General features: G+C 49.1%; 1 protein-coding gene across 1 annotated transcript in view; it reads left to right on the forward strand.

The window, feature by feature from the left end:
- Positions 1-7,311, forward strand: part of PLEKHJ1 (pleckstrin homology domain containing J1) — a 114,484-nt gene extending 107,173 nt beyond the window's left edge. The window contains exon 7 of the mRNA XM_060232837.1: positions 7,302-7,311. The gene's annotated coding sequence lies outside the window, so the exon portion shown is untranslated. The remainder of the gene's footprint in view (positions 1-7,301) is intronic.
- The last annotated feature ends 5,082 nt before the right edge of the window (positions 7,312-12,393 follow it).

Consider the following 12,393-nt stretch of genomic DNA (forward strand, 5'->3'; position numbering starts at 1 on the left):
TATAGTGAGCCAGCCACTCCTTATCGCCAACGAACCCAACCTTGATACTATCAAATATGAATTCCAACTCAGCAGTATTAAGGATTGAATCAGTCCACTGAAGTGAACCTCTCTGGGAGGTGCTACAACAAATCCATCGGTATCTAAAGGTGCCACAAGATTCTTTGTTAAGCCCATCTTGCAACTGAAACAGAGAATCCCTCTGGAATTCACCCGCCCCAAAGAATTACCGCCAGAGGTGAAGCACGTCCCCTGCAATATATTTTGAGTGGGACTCTGTACTCTGATCAACCACCACATTCCCATTTCGCAAATCACTGGGAAAAGCAGCTTTGGTTGGGGATTTTTGTTTGCAGAACTGCCTTCTGCAATCAGCTACGACAATAATGCTATCTTAACGCTGCAGGCCAGCTGACTAGGGTTTTTTGCAGAGACTATAGAAAGGGCGTAAACAAAGCGATGGATTATTCCTGCATTCAGAGGCTCAGCATTCATCTGTTACCATATGCAGTAAGTTTCTAGAAGAGAGCAAGCACCACTCCCTGCAAGCACTGCCCAGCCCGTTCTGATAAAAGTGTATGGGCAAGTGCTGACCAAAAAGGAGAGACAGACAGAGGAGAGGGGTGAGGAAAAATCGAGGGCTCTCCTGCATTAAAGCCAGTCTTCATCCATCATGGAAAATGGTATGCATGGTTCCAGAGCCAGCCACCATTTCTGTTTTACTAAACACAGCCTCAAACTCTTTAAAAAGTCCTAGCCCACAAGCATTTATTTAGTACTTGATTTAGTATTGGAGGCCTATAAGTGCTGGAGGCCTAAGACGACTGAGTCGTGCATGCTGAGGGTAATATAATTGCTCCTGCAATAGAGCTAGGGGCAGTTCCTGATCTGAAGGTGGCCAGGAGCACCACAGCCTTCCACAGCTCTAACAACCAAGTACTTTACCTCTGTTTCTACATTTACCTTCACAAACACCCAGCAAGACGGGTCACTGATCAGCAAGCCAGTTCGGTGCAATGGTTAAGTATGTGGACTCTCATCTGCGAGAACCGGGGTTGATCCCCCCACTCCTCCACTTGCAGCTGCTGGAATGGCCTTGGGTCAGCCATAGCTCTGGCAGGAGTTGTCCTTGAAAGGGCAGCTTCTGGGAGAGCTCTCTCAGCCCCACTCGCCTCACAGGGTGTCTGTTGTGGAGGAGGAAGGGAAAGGAGATTGTAGGCCGCTCTGAGACTCTGTCCTTGAAAGGGCAGCTTCTGGGAGAGCCCTCTCAGCCCCACCCGCCTCACAGGGTGTCTGTTGTGGAGGAGAAAGGGAAAGGAGATTGTAGGCCACTCTGAGACTCTGTCCTTGAAAGGGCAGCTTCTGGGAGAGCTCTCAGCCCCACCCACCTCACAGGGTGTCTGTTGTGGAGGAGGAAGGGAAAGGAGATTGTAGGCCGCTCTAAGCCTCTGTCCTTGAAAGGGCAGCTTCTGGGAGAGCTCTCAGCCCCACCCACCTCACAGGGTGTCTGTTGTGGAGAAGGAAGGGAAAGGAGATTGTAGGCCGCTCTGAGCCTCTGTCCTTGAAAGGGCAGCTTCTGGGAGAGCTCTCAGCCCCACCCACCTCATAGGGTGTCTGTTGTGGAGAAGGAAGGGAAAGGAGATTGTAGGCCGCTCTGAGACTCTGTCCTTGAAAAGGCAGCTTCTGTTGTGGAGGAGGAAGGGAAAGGAGATTGTAAGCCGCTCTGAGATTCAGAGTGAAGGGCAGGGTATAAATCCAATATCCTCATCATCTTCTTGTGCTAATTTAACTGAAGAGAAGGGGGGATGGTGCAATAAGGCTGTGTGAGAGAATGACTTGCCAAAAACCACACAATGGCTCAGGGGCAGGAGTCCTCCAGCCAAGAAGGAAAGAGCTGCCATATTGGATCAGACCAACTGCCCATCATTCCCGTTTCCAAGCCCTGCCCATCAGATGCCACAAGGAAACCCACAGGCAAGACTGATGCCCAGCAGCTGACCGAGGTCCTCTGGTTTGGCCTAGCAGCGAACAACAAACGTAAATCTGCCCAACCCCCCTTTTACAATCCACCTAAGCCAGCGGCTTTCACCATACTGCATGGCAGCAAGTTATCACCAGTCCATTGTATATAAGAGCTTCGTAATTTTACAGGCCAGGAGTGGCCAAAGTTGCTTAATGTAAGAGCCACAGAGAATAAACATCCAGTGTTTGAGAGCTGCAAAACATGTACATCAGATGTTTGAGAGCTTATAGATAGGAAGGAAAGAAAAGTGGAAAGAAAGCAAACAGAGGGAGGGAGAGGTGGAAAGAAAGCAACTTTAAATTCATTCTCCGAGTCGCTGGCTGGCTTGGCTTGGAGAAGTGATTTAAAGAGACAAATGCCTTCTTCAAGCTGGCCACCGGGGCAATGGGGGCTTTGAGAGCCACACAATGTGTGTGAAAGAGCCACATGTGGCTCCTGAGCCACAGTTTGGCCACCACTGGGAGAGCCCTCTCAGCCCCACCCACCTCATAGGTGTCCTGAGCCACAGTTTGGTCTATAATATAGGCCCTTTCCATGTCATCCCTCACTCACCATTCTCCCAAACTCAAAAGCTGCAGGTGCTTTAAGACAGAAGCTCCAACCCAAAGGGCGGGGATGCAGCTCAGTGGAAGAGCCTTCACTTTGCTTGCAGGAGGTCCAAGGTTCGATCCCCAGCATATCCAGTTACAAGGACCAGGCAGGAGGGGATGTGAAAAAACTCTGCCTGAGAACCTGGAAAGCAGCTGACAATACTGACCCTGATGGACCAAGGGTCTGATTTGGTAGAAAGCAGCTTCATGTGCCCATGGAATTGTTTTCATCTGGCTGTCCATTCAGTGGTGGTGAAGAGGAAGAGATTGGATTTATACCCCACCCTTCACTCAGAGCGGTTTACAATCCCTTCCTCACCCTGCAGTAGACACCCTGTGAGGCAGACAGAGCCGAGAGCTCTCTCCAAGAACTGCTCTTGAGAGAACAGCGGCTTAGCCCGAGGTCACCCAGCAGCTGCATGTGGAGGAGGAGTGGGGAATCAAACCTGGTTCTCCAGATTAGAGTCAGCACACTTAACCGCTACATCAAGCTGGCTCTCCAGCCTGACAAAACTTACTGAAAGTTCACACCGCAGGACGTGTGTTGGTTTTTCAAGGTGCCATACACATATTCTAACTGGGAAGGACACTTTCTACATAAGTTCCTGCTGGACTTTTTCTACAAAAAGCCATGTGTGAAACAATGGTGACATCAGCGGGGTGTGGCCTAATATGCAAATGAGTCCCTACTGGGCTTTTTCTACAATGACCCATCCAGTCCCACACTCTGTGTCACACAGTGGCCAAAAAACCCAGGCACCATCAGAAGGTCCATCAGTGGGGCCAGGACACTAGAAGGCCATGTAGGGCTTTAAAGGTTATAACCAGCACCTTGAAGCGAATCCGGAACCCCACAGGCAACCAGTGTAACACTTTCAGCACAGGTTGAATGTGCTCTCGTACAGGTAGCTTCATCAACAACCTGGCTGCTACGTTTTGCACCAGCTGCAGCCTCCGAAGTTGAGTCAAGGGCAGCCCCATGTAGAGGGCGTTACAGCAGTCTATTCTCGAGGTGACCGTTGCATGGGTCACTGTTGCCAAGTCGCCGCGCTCCAGGTACGGAACCAGCTGCCTTATCCGCCTAAGATGGCAGAATGCGGATTTGGCAGTGGCTGCTACCTGGGCCTCCACTGTCAGCAAAGGCTCCAGGAGCACCCCAAGCTCTTGAACCTCGACGCTGGCGCTAACAGCGTCCCACCAAAGGCCGCCAAGGGGATTTCCCTACTCAGGCACAGGACCTCTGTCTTCGCTGGGTTCAATTTCAATCGACTCTGCCTGAGCCATTTCACTACGGCTTGCAATGCCAGGCCCAGATCTTCCAGGGCGCAGCTGGACTGGCCTCCCAACAATAGATAGAGCTAATGTCACCCCTCAATCAACCAAGCGTATTAACCTTTCTTCATAGAGTCAAAGTAAAACACATCCTGCTGGTTACAAAAGCAAATTTCTTATTTTTTTCGGGGGGGGGGGGGGGGTTAGAGGGCGTAATGGAGAAGGAAGTCAAAACCTGGAATGTAGCCTCCATGTGTACTTTGGAATGCCGGCCACTTTGGACTCACAGTGGGGGCAGTCCTGCCCTTTGTGCAATGTTGGCTGGTTTCTCCAAAACATCTATCTGGCCACTGTCGAAAACAGAATGTTGGACTAGATGGGCGCCAAGGTCATGGTTGCCCTAAGGTGCCAAAAAGCCCTTGGGTGCGTCACGATACCAAGAAAATTTGAACTTGGGGGATGCCATGCCAAAAAGCTTAAGCAGCACTGTTCTGGATAAAGAACCCTCCACACATTTCACAGAACACAGTCTAAAAATCATGACTACAAAGCACAACAACTATGTTTCTCTTGGGATTCTTGAATGTCTCAGGGCAACCCAAGTTCGGGGGGGGGGGGGTGATAAGGTGCAGTTGCCTGTCTGAGTGGACAATACTGACCCTGATGGACCAAGGGTCTGATTTGGTAGAAGGTGAGAAATAGAGGCCCTTATTATAAGCCTGGCATGTAATGCTATTTAAGCAGACTTTTAGAATAAGCGATTAAGGTCACTGAAAGAAAAGTTCTCTACAGACGCTATGTGGTTAGCTTGCAATTTTTGCGGGTGGGTGGCAATAATAGAAGCACCGAGGGACGCTGAGCGGTAAAATGCAAAACCACTTCTTGCTCCAGATACAGCCGTCATAAAACACCAAAGGTCGACTTCAGAAAATGTTTTTCTGACTCACTTGGGGGAGGGGAGAGGATTAGTCAGGCAGGCACGATTCAGCTCCCCCATCCCCGGGCGTGATGAGCGGAACCACTGGCTACTGATTCATCAGAAAAGCCCTTCGCGTTCCTCCTCAGGAAACCAGAAGGCGGGAGGGAGAGTCATCCGTTCTCAGCTTCGAATAAAAGCCGGTAGGAGGCTGCATCTGCAACACGCCACTGCACTCTCCTCCCATAGCCTTAATTAGCCGTGGAGGGGAATACAGCCTTTCGCGTCACCCTCCCGAGCTCTCTCGACATCTAACATCGTGACATACGTGTAAGTCTTGGTTTGCCAGCAGAGCAATTATGCAAATCCAGCTGTCTGCTGTAGTCCCACTTTGCGGGGTGAGATAACACACTGGGCTTTTCCCGTCCCCTTTAAGTACAAACCTGCCATCAAAATAGTTTCTGTCACAGAATCCTAGAGTTGGAAGGGGCCTCCAGGGTCATCTAGTCCAACCCCCTGCACAATGCGGGGAAACACACAAAATACCTACCCCAAATTCACAGGATCTTCATCGCTGTCAGATGGCCATCTAGCCTCTGCTTTAAAAACCTCCAAGGAAGGAGAGCCCACCACCTCCCAAAGTTCCACTGAGGAACCACTCTAACGGTCAGGAAGTTGTTTCCAATGTTAAGCCGGAAACTCTTTTGATTGAATTTCAACCCACTGGTTCCGGTCCTACCTTCTGGGGCCACAGAAAACAATTCCACCCCATCCTCTATATGACAGCGCTTCAAGTATTTATTTATTTATTTATTTATTTGGGATTTATATCCCGCCCTTCCCACGGATGGCTCAGGGCGGCTTCCAACAATTAATCAAACTTGAAGATGGTGATCAGATCACCTCTCAGCCGCCACCTCTCCAGGCTAAACATGCCCAGCTCCTTCATTGGTCTTAAAGGTGCTTGGGACTCCAGCTTTGAGCTAAGTAATGTTTCTGCAACACCACAAACCTGGGTGCAGTAATACAACAGGCGGCAACACGGCGCCTGGATCAAAGAGCAGCTGAGCTAGGTAGATTCCAACATGCAGATGCTCTGAGCCTACCAACCTCTACATATGCAAAAAGGCTGAACAAATAGAATCACACAGTTGGAAGGGATCCTCCAGGGGTCATCTAGCCCAAGCTGCTGCAAAATGCAGTAAATTCACAAATAGTCCCCACACCCACATGAAAGAGATCCTTGTATGCAATTCTAAAAAAGTACTTGGTTGTTGAGAAGTAATTCTTGTTTGAAATCCTGACCAAAGTGATGCACGCAATACTGCTCTGCTTAACCATTAGTGAGGTTAAAATTCTGAGGCTAGGCAGCCCAAATTATACACACTGAACAAGCCTTTATAATGTCTCTTATGTTGCATATTCTGCCACACTTGCTATTTTGCATACATTTATTCTGGTTCACACTTGAGGGGCTATGACATCCTACACCTCCCCGCACACACTGCCATTAAAAAATCTGGGCAACTGCCTCTCAGGAATTCTGTACGTCATTTATACCCCGTCTTTCTCCCCAATGAAGACCCAAAGCGGCTTACAGTCCTCCTCTCTCCTCCATTTTATCCACACAACAACGCTTTGAGGTAGGCCCAAGGACACCCAGCAAGTTTCCACGGCACAAGTGGGGATTTGAGACGGGGTCTCTCAGCTCCTAGTCCAACGCTCTTAACCGCTACACCACAGTGACTTCTGACTAGAAACTTGATTTTGCTCCGCTCCCCAGCCCTTATTGGAACTCGTGGGCAAAATAGATGCGTTGCAGGTTCAAAGTATGCCATTCAGCTCTTCCACTCAAGGGCAGACGTGTCCCAAGGTTGGGGAAGGGTGCAAAAGCCCCCTTCAAGAAAGGCCAGAAATATTGGCCCATTGGCCCAAATAGGACCAGAACCAATTGGCTGAAATTAAATAAAAAGTTTCCAGCTCAACATTAGGAAGAACTTCCTGACAGTTACAGCAGTTCCTCAGCGGAAGAGGCTTCCCCAGGAGGTGGTAGGCTCTTCTCCCTTGGAGGTTTTGAAACAGAGGCTAGATGACCATCTGACAGGAATGAAGATCCTCTGATTTAGGAGGGCGGTATTTATGAATTTCCTGCATTGTGCAGGAGGCTGGACTAGATGACCCTGGAGGTCCCTTCCAATTCTATGATTCTATCTCACTTGGACCGTAAATTACCCCAGGTGCTACTTTTAAAAAATGAGGCCAACAATTCAGCTTCTCTTATATCACAAACATAAGGAATTAAACTGATTACCCACCTCATAATATTAGCACACTGCTTCAGCTGCCCCAATTACTTTCAGGCAGAAAGCGGTACCTTCCTCCCATACACTGACACACACAATCAGCAAGCAGGGGAGGCCTCTAAGTGCCCATGAGTTTGAATTCTCCCCCCTCCCCCCCCAGCAGTCCCAACCAGGACCGGAGCCAAGCAATTCAGAGCTGGCCCCCCCTTACATGGAATCTAATAAAGGCAATTCCCACCTTGCTGCCAGCAAAGGGGTGGGGGAGAGAGCATGCAGCACAGCAAGCAGCGAAACTAGGAAACATTCTGCTGACGTCAAACAAGCTGAGCTCTGAAACCACAACGGACCCTTCCCCCCCCCCTTGCTGCCAAATAGACTGTGAGCCAAGAAGTGGAGGCTGAATACAGCACAGCGTTAGCAGACTAGACGCTGTGGTCGCCCATAAAGGATCTTTTGCTGCAGTGGGCTGGCAGGCTCTCCCTTTTTGATAGGCTAAGATGTAAGGGGGGGGGGGGGAGAAACCCATGCACACATGAATAAGCACAACTGGGAGGGGGGGGCGACAAGCATGCAGGCAAAGTCAACAGATGCACCCTTAAGGAGGGTTACTTGAGGTCTCAGGGCAGCTCTTAATTCTTCAAAACAGTGGTCCCCAACCTTTTTGGCTCCAGGGACCGGTTTTGTGGAAGGCAATGGTTTTGAGATGATACAAGTGTGCACTTTATTTTGGTGTGGCGGTGAAATGTGTGGACTCTTAATCTGGGAGAACTGGGTTTGATTCCCCACTCCTTCACTTGCACCTGCTGGAATGGCCTTGGGTCAGCCATAGCTCTGGCAGAGGTTGTCCTTGAAAGGGCAGTTTCTGGGAGAGCTCTCTCAGCCCCACCTGCCTCACAGGGTGTCTGTTGTGGGGGAGGGAGGGAAAGGAGATTGTAGGCCGCTCTGAGACTCTGTCCTTGAAAGGGCAGCTTCTGGGAGAGCTCTCTCAGCCCCACCTGCCTCACAGGGTGTCTGTTGTGGGGGAGGGAGGGAAAGGAGATTGTAGGCCGCTCTGAGACTCTGTCCTTGAAAGGGCAGCTGCTGTGAGAGCCCTCTCAGCCCCACCCATCTCACAGGGTGTCTGTTGTGGGGGAGGAAGGGAAAGGAGATTGTAGGCCGCTCTGAGACTCTGTCCTTGAAAGGGCAGCTGCTGTGAGAGCCCTCTCAGCCCCACCCATCTCACAGGGTGTCTGTTGTGGGGGAGGAAGGGAAAGGAGATTGTAGGCTGCTCTGAGACTCTGTCCCTGAAAGGGCGGCTTCTGGGAGAGCTCTCTCAGCCCCACCCATCTCACAGGGTGTCTGTTGTGGGGGAGGGAGGGAAAGGAGATTGTAGGCCGCTCTGAGCCTCTGTCCCTGAAAGGGCAGCTTCTGGGAGAGCTCTCTCAGCCCCACCCATCTCACAGGGTGTCTGTTGTGGGGGAGGGAGGGAAAGGAGATTGTAGGCCGCTCTGAGCCTCTGTCCCTGAAAGGGCAGCTTCTGGGAGAGCTCTCTCAGCCCCACCCATCTCACAGGGTGTCTGTTGTGGGGGAAGAAGATAAAGGAGATTGTGAGCTGCTCTGAGATTCAGAGTGGAGGGCAGGATATCAATCCAATGTATTATTATTATTATTACTACATTGTAATATACAATGAAATAATTATATAACTCATGGCCTGGCTGCTTACAGGCCACAAACCGGTACCTCTCCATGGCCCAAGGGTTGGGGACCCCTGCTTTAAAACACAGGGAAAGTTTAGTGTCACTAGTTTCCACCAAACCGCAGGAGAACACCTCTCCCAACATGTGCCAGGTGAATGCAGGTACATTTGTTTCGCATGGTCCCTCACAGGAGTAGCAGCAGCACACCCTAGGAAGGAAACCTGGAAGCCTTCAACTGGAACTACAGCAGCAGGTCCTGGCAGGCCAACTACAAACTCACAACATGGGATTCTGAACAGATCTGTTGCTGGGGCTGCAAAGCACACAGAGGGAGCAAAACAGTTTGCCAGACCTTGGATACACTAGGCAGGGGAAAGGTTATGCCAATACAGCACGAACTTCTGGAGGGTCACACCCATAGTGTCAAGGGTTAGGCTGATAAGCTCAAGGCAGGACTAAGAGGAGACAGAGCGAGAAGGAAGCCGGTTTCAAGGTGGTGCCATCAGTTTTGTTTCCATAGAACAGGGGTGGCCAAACTGTGGCTCGGGAGCTGCATGAGGCTCTTTCGCACATATTGTGTAGCTCTCAAAGCCCCCACCACCCCGTCGGCCAGCTTGGAGAAGGCATTTGTCTCTTTAAATCGCTTCTCCAAGCCAAGCCACCCAGGGGTTTGGAGTATGTGTTTAAAGCTGCTTTCTTTCCACTTCTCCCTCCCTTCATCTATTTATTTTCCTTCCTGTCTTGCGGCTCTCAAACATCTGATGCTTATTCTATGCGGCTCTTCCTTTAAGCAAGTTTGGCCACCCCTGCTACAGAATCTAACCATCCGTAATTCACATCAAGCAACGCATCTCAGACTTCATTTAAAACGTAGCCTAGATTAGTTTAATTTTTCGAAGGAAGTATAACTTGACAGCTACTAGTCACCAACAGTGAAAGAGAGCCTCCATGTTCAGACTGAGCCTATCACAGGTGTGGCCAACGGTAGCTCTCCAGATGTTTTTTGCCTACAACTCCCAGCAGCCCCAGCCAGCATGGCCAATGGCTGGGGCTGATGGGAGCTGTAGGCAAAAAACATCTGGAGAGCTACCGTTGGCCACCCCTGGTCTATCAGATGCTGGGGATACGTAATGAGGAAGAGCTGTTTCCTTCACATCCTTCTTTTCAGCCTTACAGAAAGACACGTGGTTGATTGTTCTTAGAACCAGGATGCATGAGATGGGTCCTTACTCCGATTCAGCAGGGGACTTCCCTGCCTTCTTTAAAATAGCTTAAGTTTCCCCTCTTCCCCAAAATGCTACGTTTTTCTTTATGACTAGTCGTTCACCTGCCCACAACAAATTAATCCAAACTATTTTTGTTTTTGCAAAGTCATAACGTCTCAGCTCCCCCAGATCTTTGAAGGGAAATACTTTTCTGTGCTATTAGTTTTCTGCAGGGGGGAAAAAAAATAAAATGCCTGGTGACAACAACCAAGCAAGATAAGACTTCAATGAAAGCACAAGGAGAGCACGTGGTAGCACTGCAGGCACGCATCAAAGGAGCTGCCCAAACAGGAAAGGCTACATTAACCAGTATGTGCTCTACAGACCTCTGGCTCTCTGGGAAAGGCACAGTCAAAAATAGCATGCCCTCCTTCCCAAACAGGCAGGATGTTTTGGAAACCACACGGTCAACAGCCCTAGAGGATGGAAAGCCAAACGCCACAGCGACATGCAGTAAGGGCTGGCCATCTTTCCAAAAGAACAGGAGGCCTTTCTGGATGCTTACAATCCTATCTGCTACACTGACTGAGCATGGCTATTTCACTCCACACTGGCTCAGCTACAGAGCCTTGTTTATGCCGTAATGTATGAAACCACAAAACTGGAAGAACTCCAAGCGCTGCAGAAACATAGTAGTGGAGAGCCCCACACCAATTAAAAACAACAACAGAAGCCATTCTCAGGCCTATGCCAGCGAATGGCTGCTATGACAAGCATGCAGGGTTCTCCTCTCCATTAAGCCTCAGGAACTGTCATTTCATGAGGTCATTTTATCCCAACGTACCAATTACTAAAAGGAAAGAGAGAAGGGGAGCCAAGATTGCAAAATGATTTAATATACAACGTACACAATCCATTGCAAGAGTTAAATCAGGCGTCATAGTGCACAACATGCAACATCATACTGTAGATGAGACTGGTTTATATTTAGAAATAACGAGAGAATGTTTTTATTTCAGTTTTTATTTAATGAAGGAATACCGAAAACGCTTTCTTATTTAGGCTCCAATTCTCCTCCATTTTAATTGGTTTTTTAATCAAACAGAGGAGCATCACAAGTTCTTCCCAGTCATCAGGTGACCCAAAGTGAGTCTTGTAAACAGGTAACAATACTACTTCCTTCCATATCTCAGCTCTGAAGCCATTCCAGAACAGAGAGCCAGGCTACAGAGAGCAAAAAGCAGCTTGACTTGTCCTGGCCAGCCCATTTCCCGAAACCCTCAGCCTACAAGAGAATACAGTTGCCTAAAACAGAAGACATTGAAGGAAGCCAGGCCTAATCGTTTCCATAACATATCCAGTAACAAAAGCTTTCCCCCAACAAAACAGCCGCTTATCTGAAACGCCCAAACACCAGGAGACGATTAAAAAAAGAAAAAAAATCTGGGCTGGTTTGGAAAACAGCTATTGGTGGTTTGCTTGTCAGATATCCTCCAAAAGCGCTAAATGGGCTGGGGAGTCGCGCCTTGTGGAACAGCAGTGCACTGTAGGGTGTGGAATTGTCAACAGGGTGGAGCCAGCAGGGGGATAAAGATTGTTTGGGTGTGGGCTGGGAGTATCTGCAAGTGATGAGTCATCCCCAACAAGAAAAACAGGATCGGTTTTTGAAATGGTTCGCCTGGGATGTAAGGAATGTCTGGAAAAAAATGATGGGCTGGGGGGAGTTCTGGAAGGAAAGCGTTGGCAGAGAACCAGAAGAACGCCAAAGAACAGAGATGTCCCAAGAGAGGAGACCAATTGTTACATTCAGGAGGTCAACCATGGATTTTGGAACTAAATGAGAAGAGAACAGGGTGCTGGGTAACTGCAAAGTAAACCAAACTGAGGAGAGCCCCTGGGAATTGCACCCAACTTCAAAAGATCAGGAATACGGATAAAATGAAGGGAGGGAGGAAGAAGGCTCAACTGCCTCTGGGCATGCAAGGAGAAAGGAATGTGCCTATACAAAAGGACATCACAGCCAAAAAAAGAGAGAGCTCAAGATAGTTAACATCACACACCACAGTGATAAGGCACAGAAAACAATTAAGGGAAGATCCACCAAAGGGGGAGAGACTAAATTCCCTGGGAGCAAAAAGAGGAAGTTTGGCTTGCTGGATGCAGAAAATAAAAATACCTTGAAACAGAGATGCAAGTGACCTAGCAAAAGGGGCTATGTCCTGAAAGATCTTTTCAGGAAATGTTCAAATAGAGGGAGTGGGATCAAAACCTACAGATGCCAGAGTAGACAAAGATGAACTTCAAGAACAGGGAAGGGGGCGGGGGGGGGGGGGAGATACGATGACAATTACACATAAACTAAGAATGGTTTGAGCACAGCAAGTTAGAAAAGGGACTGAGAGATG

This window comes from Heteronotia binoei, chromosome 2 (assembly GCF_032191835.1).
Source record: "Heteronotia binoei isolate CCM8104 ecotype False Entrance Well chromosome 2, APGP_CSIRO_Hbin_v1, whole genome shotgun sequence".
Lineage (NCBI taxonomy): Eukaryota > Metazoa > Chordata > Lepidosauria > Squamata > Gekkonidae > Heteronotia > Heteronotia binoei.